The sequence below is a fragment of the Dreissena polymorpha genome, chromosome 6, assembly GCF_020536995.1.
Source record: "Dreissena polymorpha isolate Duluth1 chromosome 6, UMN_Dpol_1.0, whole genome shotgun sequence".
NCBI classification, from domain to species: domain Eukaryota; kingdom Metazoa; phylum Mollusca; class Bivalvia; order Myida; family Dreissenidae; genus Dreissena; species Dreissena polymorpha.
In genome coordinates, this window is record NC_068360.1 from 37,383,769 (window position 1) to 37,409,515 (window position 25,747).

The 25,747-nt window shown below is 32.8% G+C and overlaps 1 protein-coding gene across 3 annotated transcripts in view; it reads right to left on the bottom strand.

Annotated features, from left to right (window-relative positions):
• LOC127835361 (uncharacterized) overlaps positions 1-23,502 on the bottom strand; it is a 56,237-nt gene extending 32,735 nt beyond the window's left edge. The window contains exons 1-9 of one of the 3 annotated variants that reach the window (XR_008028481.1): positions 23,342-23,502; positions 10,637-10,697; positions 7,611-7,728; positions 7,244-7,360; positions 6,953-7,047; positions 6,129-6,284; positions 5,483-5,605; positions 4,593-4,745; positions 334-555 (exon numbers count right to left, since the gene is read on the bottom strand). The gene's annotated coding sequence lies outside the window, so the exon portion shown is untranslated. Of the gene's footprint in view, positions 1-333; positions 556-4,592; positions 4,746-5,482; positions 5,612-6,128; positions 6,285-6,952; positions 7,048-7,243; positions 7,361-7,610; positions 7,729-10,636; positions 10,698-23,341 lie in introns of all 3 variants that reach the window. The other 2 variants (XR_008028480.1, XR_008028482.1) reach the window with 2 other exon arrangements.
• Positions 23,503-25,747: the final 2,245 nt, after the last annotated feature.

Consider the following 25,747-nt stretch of genomic DNA (forward strand, 5'->3'; position numbering starts at 1 on the left):
GTTTTGTCTGCCAATTAATCATATTCTTTGTGACATTATGTTTGTAAAAGGTGGTTTATTAATTAATTTTATTTAATCAGATAAATATTGAAATTTGATTAAAATATGACATTGTATATATGTTGCATATGACAGTTTACAAAAACTACTTCTTCGATATATTTTGATTCCAAAAATAATAATATTTAATATTAGTGTAGTGAATTTCTACCTTTAAGTTTGTGTTTGTATTATTAAATGTGTGTATATCTTTTGGAAGTAAATACACATATGTAAAGCATTTCTACATCGGCATATGTATAGCTTATAACGAAGATTTCAAAGTTTACCTACATAGCATATAGTGATCAGCAGCTCGATCCGTGTTCTTGATGAGACGAGTCAGCCCTTTCACCCACACATCAGCTTCAAATGGGGTTCTGGCGATAAGGTGCATTGGTTCAGCTTTGTCGACCAATGCTATGTCGAATGCACAATGATCTTGATATAAACCTGTTTGAGTTCTAAGTCCATCTGTGTGTATTCTTCGTACGGTTTTGATTGATCTTATCTGAACTGAAAATATAGTATCGTTAACAAAAATGAGTAACAAAAAACAAAACAGTTTGCCTTCTTATTTAGCGATAGTATCGATTAATATTAATGCATTTCAAACATGTATGTGTGTACGTGGTTAATTTGTGCATTAAACCAAACGGACTAAGGAACTAATCACCTATATTCATATATATGACTTATATGCGAGGTTCAAACTGTGCACTAAACGAAGTAACGCTTTTCAAACACATTTTCGTCTTCGTGCTAAGTTTAGGAAGTGTGCATTTGTTTTTTATCTGTTCAAACCTTGACTATAAACACACGTTTGCGTGCTATATGTAACGAATACGTGACTGAAAATATGTTGAATTACTCTCATTACTTTCCGATGCATTGTATAAGCACTAACGTTTGGTATACATTTTATCTAATGTTTTATTTCTAGATGGATTTGTTGACCATACCGGAAAATGTAAAAGGAAAACGGAGAGTTTCGTCTTATTCGGCTAAAGGTATCTCGTCCTTTTTATTTAAGAAATGATTAAATCATAAAAACATAAAACATAAAATTAAACATCAGGCTTCATGACCACCGCAAATTAACATATGGTTGGAATAATATTCTGTAATGATGCATACGATTATTTACTGAAACCATATGCCTGACCTTATATCAAGAATCTGACTGGTATCATTGCTTTCTGGTTTAAAGGTTTGCCAAAATGTTGTGCATAGGTAAAAATAATAAACAAAGCAGCAAAAGCTGGATCAAGCTGCGTCCTGTGTTTGACATAGCAACTATAGGTACAATACGCATAAGTCTTAAGAGGGCCTTTATTGACAATAAGATGATGCCGATAGTTACGCTTGACATTTGAAATTAATTTAATTACACTATTTCACGACTATGTTGACCACATGGAACTCACCGACATGAGCAATTTTTCACATGCTACAAATTAATACAACGACATCAAATACCCGGATATTTGTACAATGGATACGCAAACTTTGCAAAAATAACAGTTCGGACATGGCACATTGACAATGCGGTCGGAAACCGGCTCCGTCCACCTGCGAAACGAATTCCTAAAAAAACCTGGACCCACGCAAATAAGTTATATCATAAAACAGGAGAAAATAAAAAATAACCGAATAGATGCGTTCGTCAAAAGCAGCACACCTCATATAAAAGAAAATGAACCCTCAAGCCATCATCGCATTGTCATGACTACCGCATTGAAGCCAACCGTTACTTAAGACCGAGCCATGATGCCGAACAAAAATCAGCACCTACTTTAGGAAACACCAAACCCCAGAAAAAAAATCAATATAATGTTCACACGTCATATCTGGGGAAGAATTATATAAAAAAAGGTAGGGATTTTACACAGTTGTTTTGCCAAAAGTTAAAACACATGCGCACAACGACTACACGCGGTATGGCGTTAATTGGCGCTTTGTCCGATATGGTGTCTGATATTGGCGTTCGATGTGTCTCTATGACGCGACGTTTTGTACACCGACCATACGAGTTTAATCCCACAATAGTAATATAACATTTATTTCGAATAAAAGCTCGGTCGAAAAGAACAATATATGTTTGCCGCAACTAATATTTCGATCGATCAGTGACGTTTAAACATGTCATTGTAGAAAAATGATTACTCGGTTAATTAGGTGAGAAATCAAGACTTCTTTATCACTGCGTTGAAAGGTATAAGTTTAAAACATGTGTCAACATATTTCGCCTCTAAAACCAAAGATACATCCAGAAAACATGGATTCAACTTGCGTCAAATACCACTCGATTTCATTTTAAGTGAAAATATAAACAGTTTATATTATGTCATGTATCCACCAAATGTCGATTTATAAAACTTACTGTGAGCAAAAAATACATGTACATTGTTTTCGATTATTTGCATAGCTTAATATTGTGTGAATTGATGAAAACAAAATCAAAAAATAAATCAATCCTTTAAAAACCAAATCACGTCATAACCGTTTTTAGATGATATATTACAATATAATACCGGAGACTTTAACAACGAACTTTCTGTGAAAACCCGCCATCTTAAGATAAAATTGCTTTGTGGCTTCATCAAATTAACGGTTATAAAGAGCAATTTAAACAGAGATCAATCAAATTCCATTGAAGCGATGACAACCTATTCTCTAAGAGTATTTTTGGTTTAAATCAAAAACGTTGGTCCCACAAAAATTGTATTATATGAAATTACTTGAAGACGGCGGATTATAATTGTACTATTGATACAAAGACATAAAATGGTTGATTATAAGACTGAATAGTTTTTACGGTCATCAGAGTGATATAGCGTTGACGAAGACAATCTAGCATATGCTTAACCATACACACTTCTGATTGAAAGCGCAATTAATAGCCGAATAACAACCTAGTGTTAGCCTTCACAATGTACATACAGTCACTATTTACAGACGCACTGTTCAACATTGCATTAGATATTAGTACAATTCAATCTAAACGGCAATACGTAAATATCTGCCGTGTCTTTGAAATCATGAATAACGACCTCCGCTAAACTTAAGTGAAATAAGTTTGCTATCCACTACATATTTGAACATGATACTTACAAACGCATGTTTTCGAACGACGCTAAAGACAACATTAATTAAGCTATCTTTTAATGTAAAGACCGCGTCTGTACGCTTAGCAGCATTTTCAGAAACGCCGTAAATCTAATTATTTATTAATGTAAATCGTTATTGTGATGTTAGGCATATTTTAATGCTGCTGAATCGAGCTACGCAACCTTTTGCGGGGACAATGTCGTAGCTTGAATTTATACGCTGAAATTCGCAATTGGTTTAACTGAAGAAACATTTCTGCCAACGATAGTGTATTAACAAATAATGCAAAACTGATTAAAAGTAAATTGTTGACGGTTTAAATATCTAGTGTAGGCGTTCGATACATTGACTATACATCCAAATTTAAAAAAAATCACCCGCAAACAAGTGCATGCAGAGCACTTGTTGATATAATCAATAAACACAAAGCATGTTAAGCTGTGAATTATATATGTGCATTCCACACTGTATACTGTTTGAAATAGTTCAAACCTTTGCGGTGGCATATACAGATGAATACAGTTCCAACGATGTTCACAACTGAGCTATACAGTATCATTTCGGTGTGCATGCGTACAAATTCGCACCGGGCGCATCTCTGCTCAAAAACAAAGTATATCTAGCTACCAGATACAGAGAATACATCTGTATGCTTTGAATAAGCTGTCGGGCAGAAACAGACTTTGCAACAACACATACTGTTACGTGTTAATTAATGATTTCAACAATTCCAGGTAGCATGAGATCAAGGCCTATTGGCTCAAGTAACTTCAACAAACCCAATCCAATAATAAATAATACAAATAAAGATACATAAACATACGACTTTACCTTATGGAAACACGCATTATAAAAATGCTTAACGCGCGAGCTTGTTGTACTTAAAACAAGTTTCAACCAAGAATCATTATTGTACTTCAGTCGTTTTAAAGTGTAATCTATCGTTATTTGCAGAGGGTATCGCGTCCCGCCTATAGTGATAAGAGGTGGACTATACTAAGGCGAGGGCAATGAACGACAGCTTTGAAACGTTTGTATCTTAAAATAAAAAATTATGTAATCCACGTTTGATACTAAGCTCAAGATACATTTCATTTATGCATACACATACGTGGTGATATTTTCGGAGATTGATTTTCCATTTCACTTTATGCGAACTTGGTTACGATTTTTAAAATATATCACCGTGAGGAAGAGGTCTTTACAAATAAAATATGCAACTGTTGAATATGTATTATGTTTGCAAGGTTTGTGATGAATACGCCGTGGAGTTGGTTCTTATAGTCAAATTTATAGCTTAACATCTTTAAATCTTTTAAAATGCGTTTGCTTTCGGTCGTACTAATAAAAGTCATAAAATATGAGCATCTTAATTTTGCTATAATTAGTCCTTTTATTCCGAGTTATGAGATAATTCTAGGGTCTATAAAATGTTTGTTTACCGAGTGCTTGATTAAGTTTTTTACAAGATGGTGTCCATCGAATTTCGGTCATTTCGGAGTTTATTGAAAAGTAGCGTCTTTGCGGTTTCTTGTTGGGAAGTATTCTGATAAGCTCGTTGCCCGCTATCAAGAAGGAGAACACGCTGTCGGTATCTGAAATAGTATGTTCATACAATAACAATAACACTGCTCGACTGAGTATTGGCTCACGGTTTTTGTGCGCACACATTGATATCGTTTGTTCGGACCATAGATGTACATTTTTATATTGACCGACACATTTATGTAAGTCATGACATAGGCATATTTGATTGAAAAAAACAACGTTTATTTAGAATCAATCATGTGACAAATGGTATTCATTTATTGTTGTCGGTGAGGCTGACTCTAACAAGCGGTTGGAATAAATGTAAAATCGAATGATCGAAATTCACTATTGATGTGAACTTAACACATCTATGAAGAGATTTTAAATATAAAAAAAGATATGTTAACCATCATATTCTATATGCTTCCATTTACTGCATGAGTAACTGAAACAAATCATAATGCCGGCATTCATACGAAAGAAGCTTTTCACAATGTATATGTGTGCCTGGCTGCATGGCGATAGGTTTATGGTAGTATATTACCTGGACCAAATATTAAAGCGAACATATGCTTTGTTAATGTCAGCATTTTACTCATGCAAACTGAAACTATTTTATAAAGATGTCCATTTTGTAAAATTAATTAAAAATTTGTTTATTGCAGCATATATTATATTATATTTTCGTGATACATTAATTAACGATGGTGCAATGCCCGGCACTATCCTTGACTTGATTTACTTATATTTTAAATATGTTTGTTAAACTCGCGGTCGTAATATGGACACAATATTTACATACCGTTAAAGTCATTCGGTAAAATGGTGTAGTCTGGTAGACTGGGGTAATGTTCATCCAAACATGTGTCTTGACCACCCATCTCTTTACGACAAGGAAACAATGGTTGCTGACATAACCTGCCAACTTCAACTAGAAATGATATAAACCATTTATAATTCCCCTTTAAAAGTAGTAACGGTGATCAATATAGAGATTCTATAGCAAAAATTAGCATGATAGATATGTAAAAGACAAAATTTTATTGAAAAATATTGGTCACTTATATCCTGTTATACGGTTATAGTTGCGAATTTAAGAAAACTTCAATTCATGGTGAACGAACAATTGGTGGATTTACAACCGATAACTTACATGTCCTTTTATGGGTATTATGTGTTTCTGACTCGTGGTAAGTTGTCTGTTTTGAACTTAACCAACCCAATAGAAACACTCGGTATGTAACATTTACCAACCCACATGTTTTCTTTATGATTCTTAATGATTCTTATATTTAAGATACATACATGTGCCATTCACGACTATTAACCGATCGACAAAACGGATATAGCAGACTTGTTAATTATATGACTTATTGCAGTAAACATATGCAGATTTAAATTCATAATAATGAGTTGGGTTGAATACGATCGTGTTATGCATTACATACTTGTATAAGTATCAACCAGCTCTGCAATTGATTTGAATCGGCGATGTTCCTCAATGTAAACGTTGTCGTTGTCTCCATGGCGAATAATCAAATTTTTTACATAGTTTGGTCTATCTTTAGAATGATCGAAGTCATGAATGGAAAGAACATATTTTCCTGAAGTAATCAAAAGTCATCAAATTTTAAAGAAATATTTAAAAACGGGACATGTCTTATAAAAAGCACCACATAATATGTTCTTAAATGGTATTCGCTCTATGTTATGTAAGTATCACATTATTATAACGTTAACAGTGTTTACAATTTTAATTTAATTAACTTTATTTTTTGACATGTTATATCGAATGCATTTATCATGTTTTCTAATGTTCAATGTCTGTACATGCAATTTTATTGCAAGTAACTCCTAACAACAAAGGTATGTATTTTGAAATATTAATCACTCTTCTGTGTCTTTTTTCTTTCAACTCAAACGTAAAGTTCCGACATAAATTATACGAGTTTGCTAACCCATGCAAACTGTATATTATTCTTTATTTGTTCTGGAACTAACAAATATTCAAAAAAGTCAAGTTTCTCCACCACCGGAAGGCAAGTATCCTTAATACAGAAAATGGTGCTTTCTTGACAATTAGACGATTTCAAAACAGTTAAACATAAATCAAGTGAACGCTCATACCACATACAGACACAAAATACACCTGATGGGGCCGCTACCTTGTCACTTGTTTTTGGTAAGTCATTGCTTAGACACAACTCGGTATAAACAAACTAACGTACCGAATTTGCATACCATGAAAAAGTGTATGATACGCTTGTTATACCTAAAGGCGGCTTTTCCCGTATCAAGTATGCGCCTACTGCGCACCTAAGCAATCTTTGTTCCGCATCAAACTTTGAAATGTGGCCTTCATAACCTCTGTTAAAAAAGCAGAGAAAAGAAGAATATTTGTTTGCGTGTTGTTGTTGTTTTTCTATTATCATGTGTAAGTATGGGAATTTTGATAAGTTGGTTTAAAGTGCAATTTAACTATATAATTAATCACAGAAATATTTCTTTAACACATTCCAAGTATTTTGACTATGCTCAAATTTAGATTTTATAAAACACATACGCGAGCGTTTTCAATGGCTCTTCCAGTCGCATGTGTTGTCGAGGAACGTATCCTTCAATCTTCGTTTCTTTGGTTTTGGGGTTCATATGACGAGCATACAACCACTCTGCGCTTAAGCTAAAATACAATATCATGAAATACTTTTTTCTCAAACACGAGTCCATTTCAAATACTGTGCGTTTGCTTTAATAAGAAACATGTTTACAATACATTAATTGTGTAACAAAGAACGAACAATAACAATAGATTCAATGGATGCATTCTCTGAGAACTTTTGTTAGGGTTCAAATATTAAGTGTACAACTGAATAACTATTAAATACATTTATGGTTTATATCGAGCAATCGAACAATGTATCAGAACTCACTGTTCAGTCGACCCCTTCAATAAAATCAAGACATCCCCCTTCTCAAACGATATATCGTATTCTTCCTTTGCCTGGTAATCGCATAGAGCACGAGCGTGTTTTTCTGGCTTCGTATTATCTGAAATAAAAACTTATCAATCAATAAATGCAACAGAAAGTCATCATTATATTTGTTTTTAATTTTCCATTATGCTCTCTTTGGTCTGATCGTTTGTGAAAATATTAACTTAACTAGTATGTACAAGTTGTATAAAAATAAAACTTAAAAAATGCGTATATACTGTAAAAAAAAGTGTATACACATGCATTGCATTGTACTTGTATCAAAGAATGATGTAGAAAGATTGTGTGTGTTCTATTTTGATAGCAAGATCAGTTTGAATGAATAAAAGCAAGCGTTAAGAAGAAACGAAACGTATTAAGTCCAAATTTATTTATACAAGACGTAATTTTAAAAATATTTTTAAATCTACGCGTACGGTTTGTTTATTTAAATTTTATGTTTTGTATCAGATGTACATATAGAGAATACATTATATATACACTGTAAAATCATTGATACGCAATTCTTAATATGAATCTCAGTACATTATTGATATTGAGCAATAATAATTAATTTTTTTTTAATTTGAATTACAAAATATCGCCGACGACAGTCAAACGCGACTATTCAGCAACGCATGGAATATAGAAGGAAACATACTATTTTTGACGGCGTTAATCATCCAAAAGTTTTATATTAAGAATTAATTGATTAGTCGTAAATAACCCGAACACAAACATATTTTGTTTTAAAAAGGTTGCTTAAACGCGTTTTAACTTGAGTTTTAAAATTTTCATAATTAATAGCTAACAGGACATTTTGACCGTATTATGCAACTTAGTACGCACAAAGTCCAAAAAATAAAATGTTATCATATTCAAATGGAAGAGTTCAAATATTTATAATATAAACATTTGTAACCATATTGCGAAAAATTTGAAATAAAAATAACAGAAGAAAATAGCATACAGATAGATGATGGAATACTATTGAATTGTTCAACTTTTTTTTGTAAATTGTCGACCTTACCTGCTTCACTGATACAGGATATATATGTGTGTAATGCTTAGTGTTAAAATACTAGACAAAAATGAATACATCATTCCTAATATAGTCGCTGTTAAGGTAGCGCATCTGTAATGATTTCCCGCGATTTCTTCAAAGATTGAAGAGCCTTTTTACCTGTTTACTTATGGATATCTAATTTAAGCAGGTACTAATATGAACTTGTCGTGGCCGAGTGATTAAGGCGATATACTAGAATTCTTTTTGGATCTTTCCTGTCGACAACGCATACTTTTTTCGACGCGTTTCATTTCTTTTCTAACGTAATTTTATTAAATATAGCATATAAGCTATGTTTATTATAAAATAGTTGTCCGGTTTTCCTGCAATAACACAACAATCGCAATAACTACCTGTATAAACCAAGCTTTGGGTGATTTATTGCTGATAATACGAATCATGCATGTTGCATTTTTATTTTTAATTCAAAACTTAAACGGTAAATATGTATATGTCTTGGTATTTTTGCTGTGTATAGTGTATCTATAACAACTAAGATCAAAATATTATTTAAATGATACTATTTTGAATTTTATAACACTTTGTTTTTAACCAACCCAATTTCTACTTGGCTGAAACCACTTACATTTCATGGCGCTCTTCTATAGATAAATAGTAATACAAAATAAATATATGTATAATAATACTTATTTCATCGTGTTCAAATTTAAAACACCTTTACTGCATCTGTTCACACCAACTGCATGTCCATATTTGGAAATCTGGATGAATTTTGGAACTTTCATATAACCCAGGGGGGCAAATAAACTGGACAAAAGCCGAGCGTGGGGCTGGTTTTGAAAAAAAATCAGTATATTTTTTACGCATGGAAAGCTTACCTGAAACATTGCATGTAGTTCATTGAAATGATGCTGATTGATAAAATAATACATTAGATTATATTTGGAAAGGTGTCCCTTATAGGTGCGCTACCTTAAGCGACACTAGATACTCCGTTTACGATCTTTTGTATAAAATTCCGATTTAAATATTGTTGTATGTTCACATGTATCATAATAGTCCTCGAAACGAAATGAAAATAAATAGCAGTTACTGATGTTGTAAATAGATATCTACACATTAAGTATAAATAAAGATGACTTTGAACGCTTTACGTTTAATATATGTTAAATGCTTTACCTCCCTTATCCACTCTATGTTAGCCTCTAAAGCAGTAATGAGCATAGGCGACTTACAGGATGCGTCTCGGATAACTATATAAACTAACCAAGCATTTGACCTGGTACTCTTCATACTAATGTTAAATTTGTATTCCGGATATGTTCTTATCTTAATATGATGTCGTTTTTTTCCGATAAAATATAAACAACCATCAATACCTTTAATAAGTCATGTTAAAAACATTACACCATCGTTCATCTTCGACAGTTTTCACAAATATTAAGGAGCGTATTTACATTTGAATATCTTGCATGCATTTCCATATTGTGACCGTGAAGTGTGGTTAACACATTTTCTTAGCATATACCGCACTGTAAATGTTAATGTATGCATAGTTTCTGCTCGGATCAAAAAGGCTAAAACGAATGAGAAGTTTTGTCAGTGTTCTATTGTTAGGGCTTTTGGCATCGTTTGAAATATATGGCGCGTTTTTTTTAAATCCGGGATGGCTTTGCGAAACTGTTTCCTTTTTTATCGGGCTATTATTTTCATAAACAGGTATTCTAAAACTTTTAAGTTCAAGAACTGTGAACACAGTCTCGTTATGAATCCACATGCGGGTGAATGCTCATATGCATAAATGCCATATCAGAACAGCATTCAACAAGACCAACAGAGCTACATTCGCGTTAAAAGCGCTCGATTCATTCTGAAAACAGTTATATAAATACGAAATCCAGAGAGAAAACTTTTTGAACACATGTTTATAAAACTATGGGTGAATGGATTCTCTTACTTGTGTATTGATTACCGAATGCTTGGGTAGCTGCATCCATTGTTGCCTCTTAAGGGTCACCCTGTAAAGCAGAAAAAATTATGTTACAATAGATGCTTTGTAAGTTTGTGGGGGAGAGCTTGGGGAAATTTATACGCTTGTTATATACTTCCTAAACTGTATTGGTGTATGGTATTAGGAAGGACGTTCTTCAACCGAATAATTGTAGAGCATTTGTAATTTGTAAACTTGCCAAATGCATGTTTCCTCAGTGTATGTAACCGATAACGATCATGGCATGCTTATTGTATTATGCTACCATTACATATACAAATATAAATGCAAACTCTTTTGGAATTTAACATATATATACAAAACTAATGTAAGTTATAATTTTTCAATTCCCATGCCCGGTTTTGAAATTGACAAATATGTATGCTATTGTGCTTGAGGTATATTGATAATAAACTGATACAACTTAAAAACAAATAACTTTGTTGAATACCAATTTTATTTCTTAAACATTTTACAAGTGTTACTCATAACCATTAGTTTATTTAAAATGCAGTTATTGGGAGTGTCCGATATTCATTACATGAACATATAACAGCGTGAAAACTATTTTATTGAAAAACGCAGAAACTGTTGACTATATTCAAATTGTGTTCGCAAAATTTGATCCATGGGTGGCACTCAAGCGAATTTCATTAAATGCAGTTACTTTCTTGAGAAAAATATCAGAAACGGGGAGTATAATGTACAATGTGTTAATGCGCTTCAGACCTTTAGAAAATTTCCAAACCTTTTACTCAACACGCAGTCGTTTCTCGAAAATGTTTCCTCTTATAAGAACTACTTATATTTTGTTTTGCGGAAAGTCGTCGATATAGAAGATGTATTTTGCATAAGAAACCTATTTACTATGCATACTTTTCGTAACGTGTGTGTGTATTCAATCACCCAGGTTCCTATTTTGTTTAAAATAGTGCTCATTTAAATTTAGGTATAAGTAACCCTCTTACTTAATCTTCCTTTACATAACTTGCCATTGATATATCGTCCACGACGGATGCAATGTAAATTAATTATGCCTGGTAGTTAACAGAAATTCACAACACATACACACACATCTGTTAACTGCCATATGGGTTCGCTAGTATTTTATGAAAGACGAGGCGATTCATTAAATCTTGCAAAATTCCTTCTTCATACAAGAGTTATCACAAAACTTTTTTAATGTTCCATCGAATTCCTCATATAACGGCACAAATACATAAAACATACTGATTAGTGCTGTGTAAACGCTGTGGTACGTATCATCGTATATGTAATTGCTTATTCTTTAATATTTACTGTTTTCTTAGGATGTCAGCAGCATAATAAATGAATGCCACTTGCATTAATATAAGGGCATCATTTAAGTGATGATTTGCTGCTCATGCAACTGAGTGCCATTTCTTCTCAATTTATTAAAGTTGTGCCCCGTGGTCGTCTGCCAAAAAAATGTACGCTTAAAAAAACGAAATAAATATGAAACGAATATTTGCTTATGCTAGTATCCTTTAAGATAAACGAATACATATGCGAATTACAATCGATTACGTTAGCTCATTACACGAATGTGATTGAGTATACACGCATTAAGCGGAATTTCATTATATCATCCAGGACCTAAAAATACTTATTTCCAGGTCTGAATTTTATAACAATGACCCATTTGACAAGTGTGTCAGTATTATTGCATAATTACCCAAAATACATGTGTACAACTGCAAACGACTATATATTGTAGTTGGTGAAGATGACTTCCGTGACAGATCAGAGATAAGTAAACTTATTATTCAAAATCTTCTAAGCCAGTATGTCAATAAAACATTAAAAATAATACGGTTTGTCATCTTTTGTTTCAATTATTAATTTGATTCGACCATTTCTATACGTACGCGCATTTTGATACCGTACAATATATAAGATGGCGTAATTTTAGTTTGTATTTTGGCATTGCATTGAAGTAGCGTTTTGTGACTATGGAGTGGTTACTAACCTTACATTAAGCCTTAAACCTGCCGAGAAAAACGTGAAATACAAAAATAGATTCTGGCTGGACGTGTGAGTTAGCTTCTTTAAAAATAATTGTATGGCCTGGTTGAACAATCACAATACTTTGCTTTATTAAAAAGTAATCTTCATCTTCTACGCGCTATATATTCGCATACTTATTATGCCGGTGAAGAACAATTTTCAAAACGCAATAAAAGCGACGAATGCCGGGTCAAAAATGTTGAAAGGCATATTAAGCATCCGGTGATTTATCAGTATTCGGCGATTTCTCACATTGACTTTTGAATTCATGCGTAAAAACCATGAATTTAGTTTTCTGGAACTAAACGGTTATGTAGTTTGTACGTTATTGTGTATGATTAACTATATTGTCAAAAAGCAGGCAATGGCTCTGATTGTACAGCCTCCCATCACATTAGTGACAGGGAACATGACCTACCTGACGTTCACACATTTTACATACGCTCTCTCTTTAGTTTGTACCCGCTGACAAATATTTTTTACTAGATTAAACAACACACTTTGGGAATTTTTTGCAAGGTATTTACTTTAAAATGTTTGTTATGAATTAATTGTTCCTTTTGTAAAAATGTGAAAACATTATTTTAACATGATTGATTATTTTTCGGGAGGTTTAATGGGTGTTTGATTTTGCTCATGACGTATTTATTTACAAACCGCACGGTTCAGTGGAAAAAACGAACTTAACTTTGTAAGTTTAAGGTAGGGTGGTAATACTTAATATAAGTTTGAATGTATGACAAGTTGTCGAAAATATCAATTTGATTGTAAAGCTGTCGACATGATTTGTTTATCGAAATGATGCTACATGAATTTATATCGACCTCTGTCATATATAATTATAACAGTAAAGTTAGCGGATATGGTCATTCGTTGTTATATTGTACAATCGGCAATTGTGTCAAGAGAACCGCTTAAGGCCCAGTCAGACCGACTAACGAATATGTAACGGAGAGAAAACAGACAAAGTATGCATATTTTGGTTATCCGGTGATAAAGTTTACCTGCTCTGCCGCTCAAGACTCTCGCAATCGGTGTGTGAAGCGTAGGAAACACACAATGACCGCAGTATCGGTGATGTAACGGAAAAAAACGTTCGTTTAACGGATATGTACCAGATAATTAACGGTCGGCTAACGGATATTACCGTGCAAGTAACGGGCTTCAACCGGATAAAACGGCAGAGTAACGCATTAGTACCGGACAAAACGTTTTCCCAACATCGCCGAACAAGGAGCGGAATTATCGGATATGAAACAGACATTAAACGGATAAGATCGGACGGATACAATTATTTTTGTCCGTTTCTCGTCCGTTACCTCGGTGTTATTATCTGTTGAACATGCGTTAGGTGTCCGGAACGGTGCGGTTTATCCGTTTCAAGTATGGTATTAGTCCGGTAGTTATCCAGTGATGGACCAGGACAACCGGACATTAACGGACATAATCCGTATACGTACAGGAGGTGTAACGCACTAGTTCCGAACAAACCGTAAACTAACTTATGAAGACCGCACATTAAACGGAGGTCGCTGTCCGTTATATCCGGTGGAAAATTGTGAACATGCTCAAAACTTCCCAACGGAAAAAAACGGATGTCACCGGAAGTCGCCAAACAAAAAGCGGATTCACCGGATATGAAACGGACATTAAACGGATAAGAACGGACACGAACGGATAAAATGACCGGTGTGACCGGGCCTTTAAGTACATATTTTCGTGACAAATGAACATCATGTACCTTTTTATAGAAGATATATAGTTTTGTGGAACTGCATGTCTATATATATACATGTCACTTTATATGGTTCTGTTGTCATTTGTGTTTCTTGGGAAACACCTAATTACAATTTTTACATCGTCCCTGAATATATTCAATAGAATGGTGTCCTTTGTTTTCGTTTATATTAAATTAACAATATCTAAAAAGGAGTTAAGAATATCAATACCAGGTCCACATTTTCCAAATTTTTGGTGGTTTTGTGTCTCGCTTAAGTGACGTACCGCACAATGAAGTAACGTATATTAAGAAGACAGAGGGTTTACGAGTGCGTAATCATATCATAATGTAACACAACCATCTGAAATTCGCAAGGAACGGCAACTCCACCTAGCACATGTAATAATGCACTTAGAGGATTTTACTGCATAGAAACAATCTGATGGATTGTGGGAATGGTTCGGCTTTACATGTCACCGTTAACAATAATGTTTTGCTATGTTAATGCTCGAATATTGTTGTTTTTTCTGGCACACCTTAATTGTGTACATGTGCACACTTCAGCATGGTGAATCACGACTAGTCTTTTGACAGATTAAAGTTGAAATAGACAACTTCCGTGCTATAAGATTTTTTATAAAGAATAAACAAAACATATGTTATATATTTAGTAAACAAAGGTCATGCTTTAACTAAAACGTTCTTGGTATAATTTTATCAATTTAAACCGGTTTCAAACATCATTTTATGAATTTTATTGACTGAATGAGATAACAATTTACGAAAAAAACATTGCAATGCATTATCATTTTTATGCAAAACAGTTTTGCGTAGGAACGTTCCTAAGCGTGCCATGTTTTCAAATCTAATTGCGTATAGTTTGAACGTTTAACATTTCCAAGACAATGCCGCCGATGAGGCCGACGAGAACAAAGACTTCGTCGACAATGACGTTAAATACGGTTTTGAAAAAGATTATTATGACCATTGCTATAGCGACATTCACAAAGACGCATACAACATCTGTGACGACAATTAAAAATTCGACGAACTCGTATTGAACAATTCCTTCTTACATCCCAAAACAAAAAAATGACATTTAGATACTCATTAACACCAATACCTGATTGTTTTACACTCTGATTGTGTTCGCTTGCATTTTGCGACTTTCTATAGAAAGAAACTATATAGTACAATACACATGACATATTTGACAAATACAATTATAGTATAAATGCTCAACAACATGTTTTAAGACTACCTCGTCCTAACCTACGAGGCTTCCGAAATGCAATCACCAAATAAGAAGACTACTCACACAAAAGAGAATTGTATGTAAAATATATTTTCAACTCCTGTATTGAGACTATTCTGAGTTTTCCAACTAACTTCTTGCTGCTGTCATCGTCAACACCATTGCCTCGTTACCAAAACTTAAACTTGAAAGTGGCTTTAAATGAAAACCCATATCAACGGTTGCAATAACAACTAAAGATATTGTGTTTCCATGTGCAATAAACATACATTTTACCAATCTGTAAAAAGTGTTGTCCATTTCAGTTAACTTTTATACTACATGGCTTAAATTTAAATATGTAACAGCAAAGTGAACTAATTAAAATTATGTATGTATGTTAAATAAAGCAATCTTGCCATGTTTCCTAAAGAATCTAAATGGATAATGATATGATTTATTCGATTACTTCGACTAATCACAGACACTTTCATGGTAGATAATAGAAGTATAATACTTGTTGGTAGCATAATCCAAGTACATGTTTGTGAAGTCTTTCACGCAGTAAAGAGGGTGTACAAATGTTAACTCATATATCCATTTGACACTTCTATCATCAATTAATAATTCTCAATTGAATCACCTACTTAAAATAGAATTTTACGAACTTTATTATTTACGGGTCATTTATTACCTTGGTTGATCGAAACTCCTTCAATATATATTGCGTGGACATAAACATAAAAGTCCAAGCTTTTCCAATTCGATCGATTCCGTAAAATAATCAAAGCATCGTAACTGGAGTGTATGGTCATATTTGTGTGTATAAAAATAAAGTAATTAAAGTAATGATGACATTAATATGTACTTTTATCCATAGACGCAAAAATATATCCGAGTTAGAAATGCATTTTGCAGTAAATGCGCAAAACAAAAATAAGACCCCTGGACTAGATGAACTTACACCAGAAATGGTTAAGTCTAATATGGATATTATCATTCCCTTTCTGAAAACATTATTCAACCGTATATTCTTTACTCATGAGTATCCAGAGTCATGGGGTAAAGGAATTAGCTGATGGTATTACGAATAGAAAACAAGAAATTCATTATGATATAAGTTTTTTGGAAAAACATGATCGCACAAGTTAAAATAGATCAGATGTGTTTTTTTATTGTGTCTCGTATATATGGGAACATGATTTTGCAGTATATACAACATTTAATGAAAATATATTTGAAAGTTTAGAAAACCAAATAAAATATTTTTGACATGAGTTTTTGTTGTTGTTGATGGTAACCTTAATGACAGACTGTGCAATACATTTGATGAACTTGTAAAAGATCAATTTAATTATTTAATTTATATAGTTTAATGTCACAGCCACGAATGCGTCAAAAGGGACGGTACTCATATTTTTAATATAATTACCTTGGTTTTACAGTTACAGACTTGCCGAATATAACAATATCATAAGCTAAAAGCATAAATATACATATAAAGTCATCATATGACAGACCAGAATTGATGTTTTTTCTAAAATTATTTCAAATTTTTCTGAAAATAAATAAAACAGTATCGGCGATAATACCTCTCATTTTTTTCAGCCGAATTGCACAATTAAAGAAATCCGAGTATGAATTACATTTTCTTAGACAGCATGTTTCATGTCGAAAGAACAACAGTACACTCGTCCATTATAATTCACGATATTTTAATATCATTACGAACAAATATAGCGTTACAAGTTGAACGGCCATTTCGGAAGCTTAATTGTCATTTCTTTCCATCGTATGTGTCGAGAGGCATCTCAACATAGTTATCCCCCTATAATTACGCAAGTCGTCCGGGTAAATCTTATTAAAAACAGGCACTAAGAAAGAATCCTTAAGACCAATCAAATGGGAAATAACCTGACTTTGATATAGCATTAAATATGTTTTACATATATTGTCATAGTATATCAAAACCGTCGATGACACGTTCGTTTATCAAATAGTCGATTTATTGCGTTCGAACCGATGAACTGCCTACTCTTCTTCGTCTTTCATAATTAAAAAATCGCGCTCTTCAAACCCTCCGTCACCAGTGTCAAAATTATACACATAGCAATATTGTTCCGCTATGGTATTATTAACGACTTTTAAATCGCTCTGGAGTGAGGCAAAATATTATACAAATCATCAACGGACAACGAAAAGCTTCCAAAACTATTTAGGCTTTGAGTGTCTAAGACTTACGATTTCTTTAACATTTTTGTTTTTATATTGCCTACGTTTCAATTTAAAAGTACGTTTGTATATTGTTTTCTTTTGGATCATTATCAGTCTATCTCTTACTAACCTGCTTTTATTCCTAGAGCTTTGAAATAGGCGGATTTTGCTTGCCGGCACTCGATATCAAACGACTCTTCTCTTTCAAAGGACGATTTCAATTTTTTAACAGTCTAAGCAATAAAGATTTACCAGATTTGCTGAGTACTTTTGAAAATCTCACCACGTAACAAAAATACCGCAAACTTTATTACCATCGATATATTAGATAAGACTGTTAAACACGTGTAAATTTGAGATTATTTTTGTCGAAATTCGTCACGAATCTGATCCAACCAGATTATGCGCGTTGTACTAGATTTATTAACACTTCTCTTTTTTGCAGTATAACACTTGATATTAAAAATATATAGACAATACTCTGAACATACTGGGTAAGCAAACAGTTTAGTCTACTATCGTTAAATTTGTCATTGACTTGGTGTTGAGTAACGAATGCAGCTTTCATGTATATGAGATTTTACCGTGCATGATTTTAACGAGTTAAATGGCCACGCTCCGTTACATTTTCGTTATAATGTAATAATATCACGTATAAATATCAGTCTTACACCGATGTCAAATGTGAATGTAACACTGCTTTACGGGGAAACTTTGTTAACGTATTTTTAATAAGTTACCTGTAGTTATTCTGTTGGTTTTAATATATACGTATCATAGAGATTTACAATTAATGGCGTTTTTAATGGTTTTATTAAAACCATTCGTAGTGTTGAAGACCCGTTATTTCTAACATATGTATTTTTATAACAACAGTTCAAATGTTAATGTCTGTATAAACATGTAGACTGGTTAAATAACGAGTACGATACTGCACGATATGTGTACTACGCCGGTTTACGTACTTTAAACCTGAGTAAAAATGATACACAGAGAACATGTATGTACAAGTAAGATATATTATAAGGTCTTTATAAGCAAGAAGATACATATTGGAAACACATGATTGAGATTGACCAGAAAAGAAAGCTTAAGCCAAGGGATTTTTTAATTATTAAGATGGCGCCATTAAAAAATAAAATATCGCTTGAAGAATTTACACATTTTTTTGGAATCCTAAGTATTACTATGTATGATTTGTGTATTACTGAAGCAGACAATTTGTGTTTCAATTATGCTGTTAACTTTAAAAATTCTGCATTTCCAATACATGACGCTCTTATAACTATTGAAGAAGTTATACATGCAAGAACACATTTTAAGCGAGATGAACCATATGGTTGTGATTGTATTTTAAACGAATATTTTATTAAAGGCAGTGATATGTTATCTGCAAACGTATGATACTTCTTTATATAGTGTATATTTATATTTCGCTTCTCTCCCGATAAATGGACAAACACTTTGAATAAAATGACACGCTAAATGATGTAAATAGCTATAGAGACATTTGATAATACTGAACATTCTTAAGCCTTGATGCTGATCGCGTAGATAACACAATGATTTAAATGATAATACGCGGATGCATGTGAGCATGTCTGTTATAACGACTGAGTTAACCATAAGAGTCGTATGTACTATGTATAGACAGTTGAAAAACAATGATATTATTATCAAAATTAGAAATAACATTGTTAAAAACAACATATTAACCCCTTAATTGTATACACTCGGTTGTTTCGTATTTCAATACAATATTGCATTAAAGTTAGACTGAACTCTAGTGTGAAACAACTATTTATTATTTCGATTTTGGATTTAAAAAAGCCTTACTATAACATGGCCCAAAACCCCGTCAATGTAAGTATTCTGTCTTAGGACAGTTTTTTCTATATATCCCTTCCAGGGTTACTGCCAAATACTGATTATAAAAAACAATATTATCCTATACAGTTTTTTAAGGCATGCATTTACTGTTTTTGGTGAAAACTCATTTTTAACTAAACGCTGAACTTTTTGTATTATGAATGTTATTTGTTTTATTAGTTATGCATTTAAATGATGTTCAGAGTTAAGTAGACGTAAATAGTTTATTTCAAAAGACGTTATTTATCATTTAAAGTAACCGAGTTTTCACATGACATCATGATTCACATTTATAACGATGAAACATATTATTAATGGTACTGCAATCGATCTTTAAAGCATCTACCATGTCGTATTTATTATGAACATAAATGTGAAACTGATACGATGATCAAGAGTAATTATTTAATATTTAGCAAACCGTTTGAAATCTGAGAGATGTAACAAATACTTATGATGACTTTATATGAAACTCAGGTATTGAAAAGCCCCGTAAACCATTAGTTTAATGACAGTAATAAAGCCAGCATGTATGGCATTTTTTAAATATCCAAATACTGTACTCTGTATAGGAGTGTCGAATGTCGCATTTCATGGTATGTATCGCTTAAAAGATAGCTCTAGTTTGTAAACAAAATGTGGATGAGAAAATATCGGTACAATCTTTTGTAATCCAATTGTATAATAGAAATAATGAGGAAATATTTTATAAGTGAAAAATTATCCTACAGTTTGTAGGATATATGCATTTTTCATTCTAAGGACTTGATGAAGACGCCATATATTGATCAATCAGGTCTATGTTCAGTTTTTAATGATGTAAAAGGAACATTCAATAAAGGTATTTGTAGTAAGGGATTTGTAGCCTGAAAGTAAACTCTTAGAATTTAATTCTTATTTAAACTTTGAAGAATGTTTGGTGGCGGAAGCCACAATCAAGGCCACTAACAAAATTAATTTCTATGTGTGAGGTGTTCATCTGTAATGAATTTCGTGAACTATCTTCTTAGTTTATACATATCCGTTACGATTTAATAGAAAAGGTGTCACAGAAGTTATCATAATATAGATTGCATTTTTGGCTTCAACTTGATAAAAAATTGATAATATTGTTTGCGATCAATGTATTTATGTGTTGTATATATTGCAATTGAAAATTCCTAGGTTTTTACTTGTATGCTGAACATATTTATCAAAGTATTTAACTTGATGTAACTTTTTATCAAACCGAATGAAAGGTAATTTTTAACTGCATGCACGAACACGCGAACGGGACATTTAGAAGATTACATCGAAATTGCTTGATATGTAAGCGATATCGATCTTGTTTTCGGCCCATGTATTGAAACGTTTAACAACTTGAGACCCGGTTAGGAATCTATTTTAGACTACCTTTTCGAGTTGTTTAAAGATACCAATATTCGCATCGCGGATGTGCGGATAGATAACGACCATAACATAGGTGAGATAACATGCTATACACATAAAAAATAATGAATCGGGATTATTTATAAACTACTCGTACCAAGTTCAATGATATTTGAAATTTTACAAATTTCACGGAATTATCTGCTGACATTCAATCTGAAGGGTAGTCATAACAGCAACAAATAGTTTATCTTAATAGTGCACATTCATTTCAATAAGGCCATACATTTAATAATGCATCGACTGTGCTACACTTTGGTTTAAAGCCGAGTTTTGCATCCGTTAAAATTTCTGAATCTTTTTGAGAAGCTCATTTGATATGTTTGTAAACAATTTTTCATAACAACTTATTTTAGTAATTCCTCTATGGTTATTTGGGTCTGAAATGGCGCAAATATTTTGTATTTGGTTTGATAACTCCGGATGTATATCTGCGTATATCTGTAAATTATTCATACATATTTATATTGTCATGCGCGTTATTAATTATAACATGTCATGATAATTATTATTTCCTTCGTTGATATAGGATTGCCTATGTCGGCGTACATAGAATCTGTTTTGGCCTATGATCAAATTAATTCGAATGTCAGCTAAATAACTGAAATAATTATGAAATTCTTCCATTGACATGTATCTGAGTTTAGTTCAGAATATTATCGCCTAACTCATTTTCGAAATTCACTTGATTTCCGTCTCATACTCTTCACTTGCTTGCTTAGATCTTAGTCATAGCTGCATTGCATGTATTGTTCCTACAATTATACTTGTAATCACTTTCAAAGCACTGATTTGTTTTCATGTGCGTCACTTTGTATTTAGATTATGCGCGTTAACAGCTCTTGTACATTGAACATGTTTGTGTTAACAGTCTTAGTTAAAACACTTTTAAACCGATTTTAATAATTGTAACGAGAATCCATCTGGTTTTATTATGTGCTTGAAAAATGTTCCCCCTTTGAACTTAAAGGATTGTATAAAATGTCCACAACTATATCAAGGCAAAATTTGAATTATTTGCACAAATAGTTTTAGTTCTATATTGTGAACATCGCATGTTCACGCCGGGTATGCGGATACTTGGATAACAGATGGCACTTCGATAACAGAGAACAACAAAAGCCACGCGCGAGCGGCGAGTTCTTCAGCTTTTTTGCATTTATGTTCTGTTCATTTAGTTTTTAGACACGAAACATTGTTTGGTCGATTAATGGTACAGTACTTCAACTTGCGAAGATAGAAATTCGTGGAAGAACGATGGATTTTATACAAAAAAATATCCATTTTTTTAAACAAACAACGCCATTGGTTATATTTCACATGTTTATGTATTTACGTTATGCATAGATTCCCAATGCGCTTGACAATTCAAATGGATTCGCACTTCAAAATTTTGGTACGAAAAGCCATAATTTACATAAATTCATTTCAGGTAAAAGATTAAACTCGGTTATCAGATTGCCCAATTTGTTGAGAGTCTCTGTTATCCGAAGTGTCCTATATCAGGAATAAAAGTATCCGCAACTACATGAATACCACCCATTAAAGATGCTCTATCTTCGTTTATATTTCATTGAATACTATCGAAATTTCAGTATTTGAAGTACATTGATTACTACACATGCTGGAATTGCAAACAATGTCTTGCTATATTTCCAAGTAGTTTTAATGTGTTGAAATGTTTACTGTTCACCTCGTTTATGCTGTTTTTCGACCGAACTTTCTATTTTTGGGGCACAGATCTACCATTTTACCTTGATTTGTTTTCTCTCCAATACAAAGGGATACACCATTAGCACTTCGACCATGTGCCTTGTCCCAAAAATTAATCTTAAGGACATAACTGTTGAAAAAAACTGAGGAACGTATCTCTCGCGCGTGGCTTTTGTTATTCTCTGTTATCGAAGTATCATCTGTTATCGAAGTATCCGCATTACCAGCGTGATGTTACATCCCGAACAAAGCGGCATCTGTTCGCAGTTTTCCATTTAAAATGAACACTTGCTTAATTTTTACTAACGTAAATTATATAAGTCATGTGATCATGTCGTGAGTGGCTATAAACTTGGATTTCTATATACAAAACAGTTGCAATAAACTTTCCGTGTAATATCTTGATTTATAAAAACGGTTAATTTCAATCAAGAATGACAAAAAAGAACAAACATAAAATGCATACCTGTTCTGAAAATATAGGTAAAAAATCTGCATCGATAATTGTGTAAATATCACTACACGACTACAATATCGCCAACAATTCCGCTGTTAAATGTCGCCACAATTATCAAATTTAAATCACTGTCGATCACTAAAACGTTATTGAATGGACGGGTACACAACTTACATACCTTATCGTTGAGGACGTTCTAAATTTAGAACTGTACTTAACATACATTTCGTATTGGGGCACATAAAGGGTAGTTCATAATAATATTTGCTATGCATGTTCCTTCTTTTTACGCAAATTTTTTATTAAGTTGCAATCAAATCGTCAATTTCTTAATGCATACAATGTCAAAACACGTGCACATAACAGGTAGAGCATCATTATATAGGCTATGCATTTTTCTTTTTTTTTCACGCACAATTTTATTAAGTTGCAATCAAATATTGATCAAATCGTCAATAACTTAATGCATACAATGTATAAACACGTGCACATAAAAGGTAGTTAATCATTATATTAGCTGCCATTTTCATTTTTTTTACGCAAAGTTGTATTAAGTTGCAATCATATATCGATCAAATCGTCAATTACTTCATGCATACAATATCAAAACACGTGCATATAAACGGTAGTTCATCATTATATTAGCTTTGCATGTTCCCACTACGAAAGAGCACGCCCCTGACACCAAGGTAAAGTATACAGTACGTATATTATACTTACGTAGGTAGTAGTCATTTATACAAATATTATTATGAATGTCCTACTTACAGAGATTTTTACACGCACTCTTTTAGTGTCCTGTGACGCGTTTTTATAATGAGGAACTATTTTACCGATCGTCCATTTAAACGTTACCTTAATGTTCAGCTACCATCAATTAAAAATTGTTGAAAGATAACTAATTTCAAAACATAATAACATATAAACTGTTTATGCGTTTATCTAAAAGCTGTCATATCAGAATCAAGAATTGCATGTGCGTTCTTTTGAAATGTAAATAACACTGTTAAGTCCGGAAATTCGGGAAATTCACATGGAATATATTGCCACACAAGAAATAAAAAACGAGAATTATGTGTCTCGTTAAATCTATGTTACCATACCACATCTAGAGTTGACATGTAAGAAAATTCTTACTTACGATTTACGAAATATTCGTTGATTTTGCGTGTTTATGGGGCTTTAATCAATAATCACCGAAATCTTTCTGTGAATACGGGTCACTGACACAATTAAGTCATAACCAGATAAACGAATCGACTGTACGTTCAGTGTGTTTCAAGTATTAACCCCTTTATATACACGGTGTGTAGAAAATCTACGGAGCTTATTTTAAAGTGAAAAAAAGTGTTTAATAGGTTTAAGAATCGTTGACATTCTCACAGTACTAACAATAAAACATTATACATGTAATTCTACGAGAAAATGTATTTACACTCCGATATGTTTAGTAACATGTATCCTTTATGATAATAACTCAAACGTCTTCATTCTACTTTTGCGTGATCTTTTATGGATTTTTTGTTTGTTTTAAACAGTAATAATTTAGTCCGTATGCTAAAACGGCCGATTAAAATCTCGTTTTTCCAAATCAGACCAAGCTGTTTAAAACCGGTAACAATTCAACAGTTAGTAATATATGGTGTACTATTAAGCAATGGTCGACAACTGACGTACTCGTAAAACTAACGTTAACTGATTCAAACTGACTAGTACTATCAACTTGTAACTTTCCCTTATGAATTATATTTATTAGGCACAGTTAGTCAGTAAGGTGAGGGTGGCAGTAGGTAAAAATCATATGTCGACTTATTTCCCTTTACTTTTACCAATGATAATATTTTAACCCTGATATTGTTTGTTTACCCCATAGTGTGATATTACCGATTTTCAACAACACGGCGATCGTAACTAATCATTATAATAAAAATTAAAATCAAGGAGTGTTGGTTTAACGTACGGACATTTAAATTCTTTACAATCGGACCTTAACTATATTACTGTTCAGAGACAATTAATATGGAAGCGATTGTAACAAGAGTCATGGAAGGCATACCGTATCGCGTTTTCAAAATAACATAATGTAGGTCGTGTTTATGTTTATCAGACAATTTCAAAACACGCGCCTATATACTAATGCGCAGAAGATCTCGGAACCCTTCTTGAAAGCGGGTGTCAGTATTGGAACATTGGGCGACAACAAAGTGAAATACATGTAGACGGACAACAAATCGTAATTGCAGAATAGAAATGAATTATTTTATTATTTTTTTTGCGATAAAAACGTACTGCGTTTTTAATGGCAGCTTTTACATTAAATTTGTATTCCCTGCATAATTAAATCAAATACAAAAAGCGTGATACAATCGTACAATTAAACATACCACTGGGATCCCGGTGAATAGTCATTTTCAA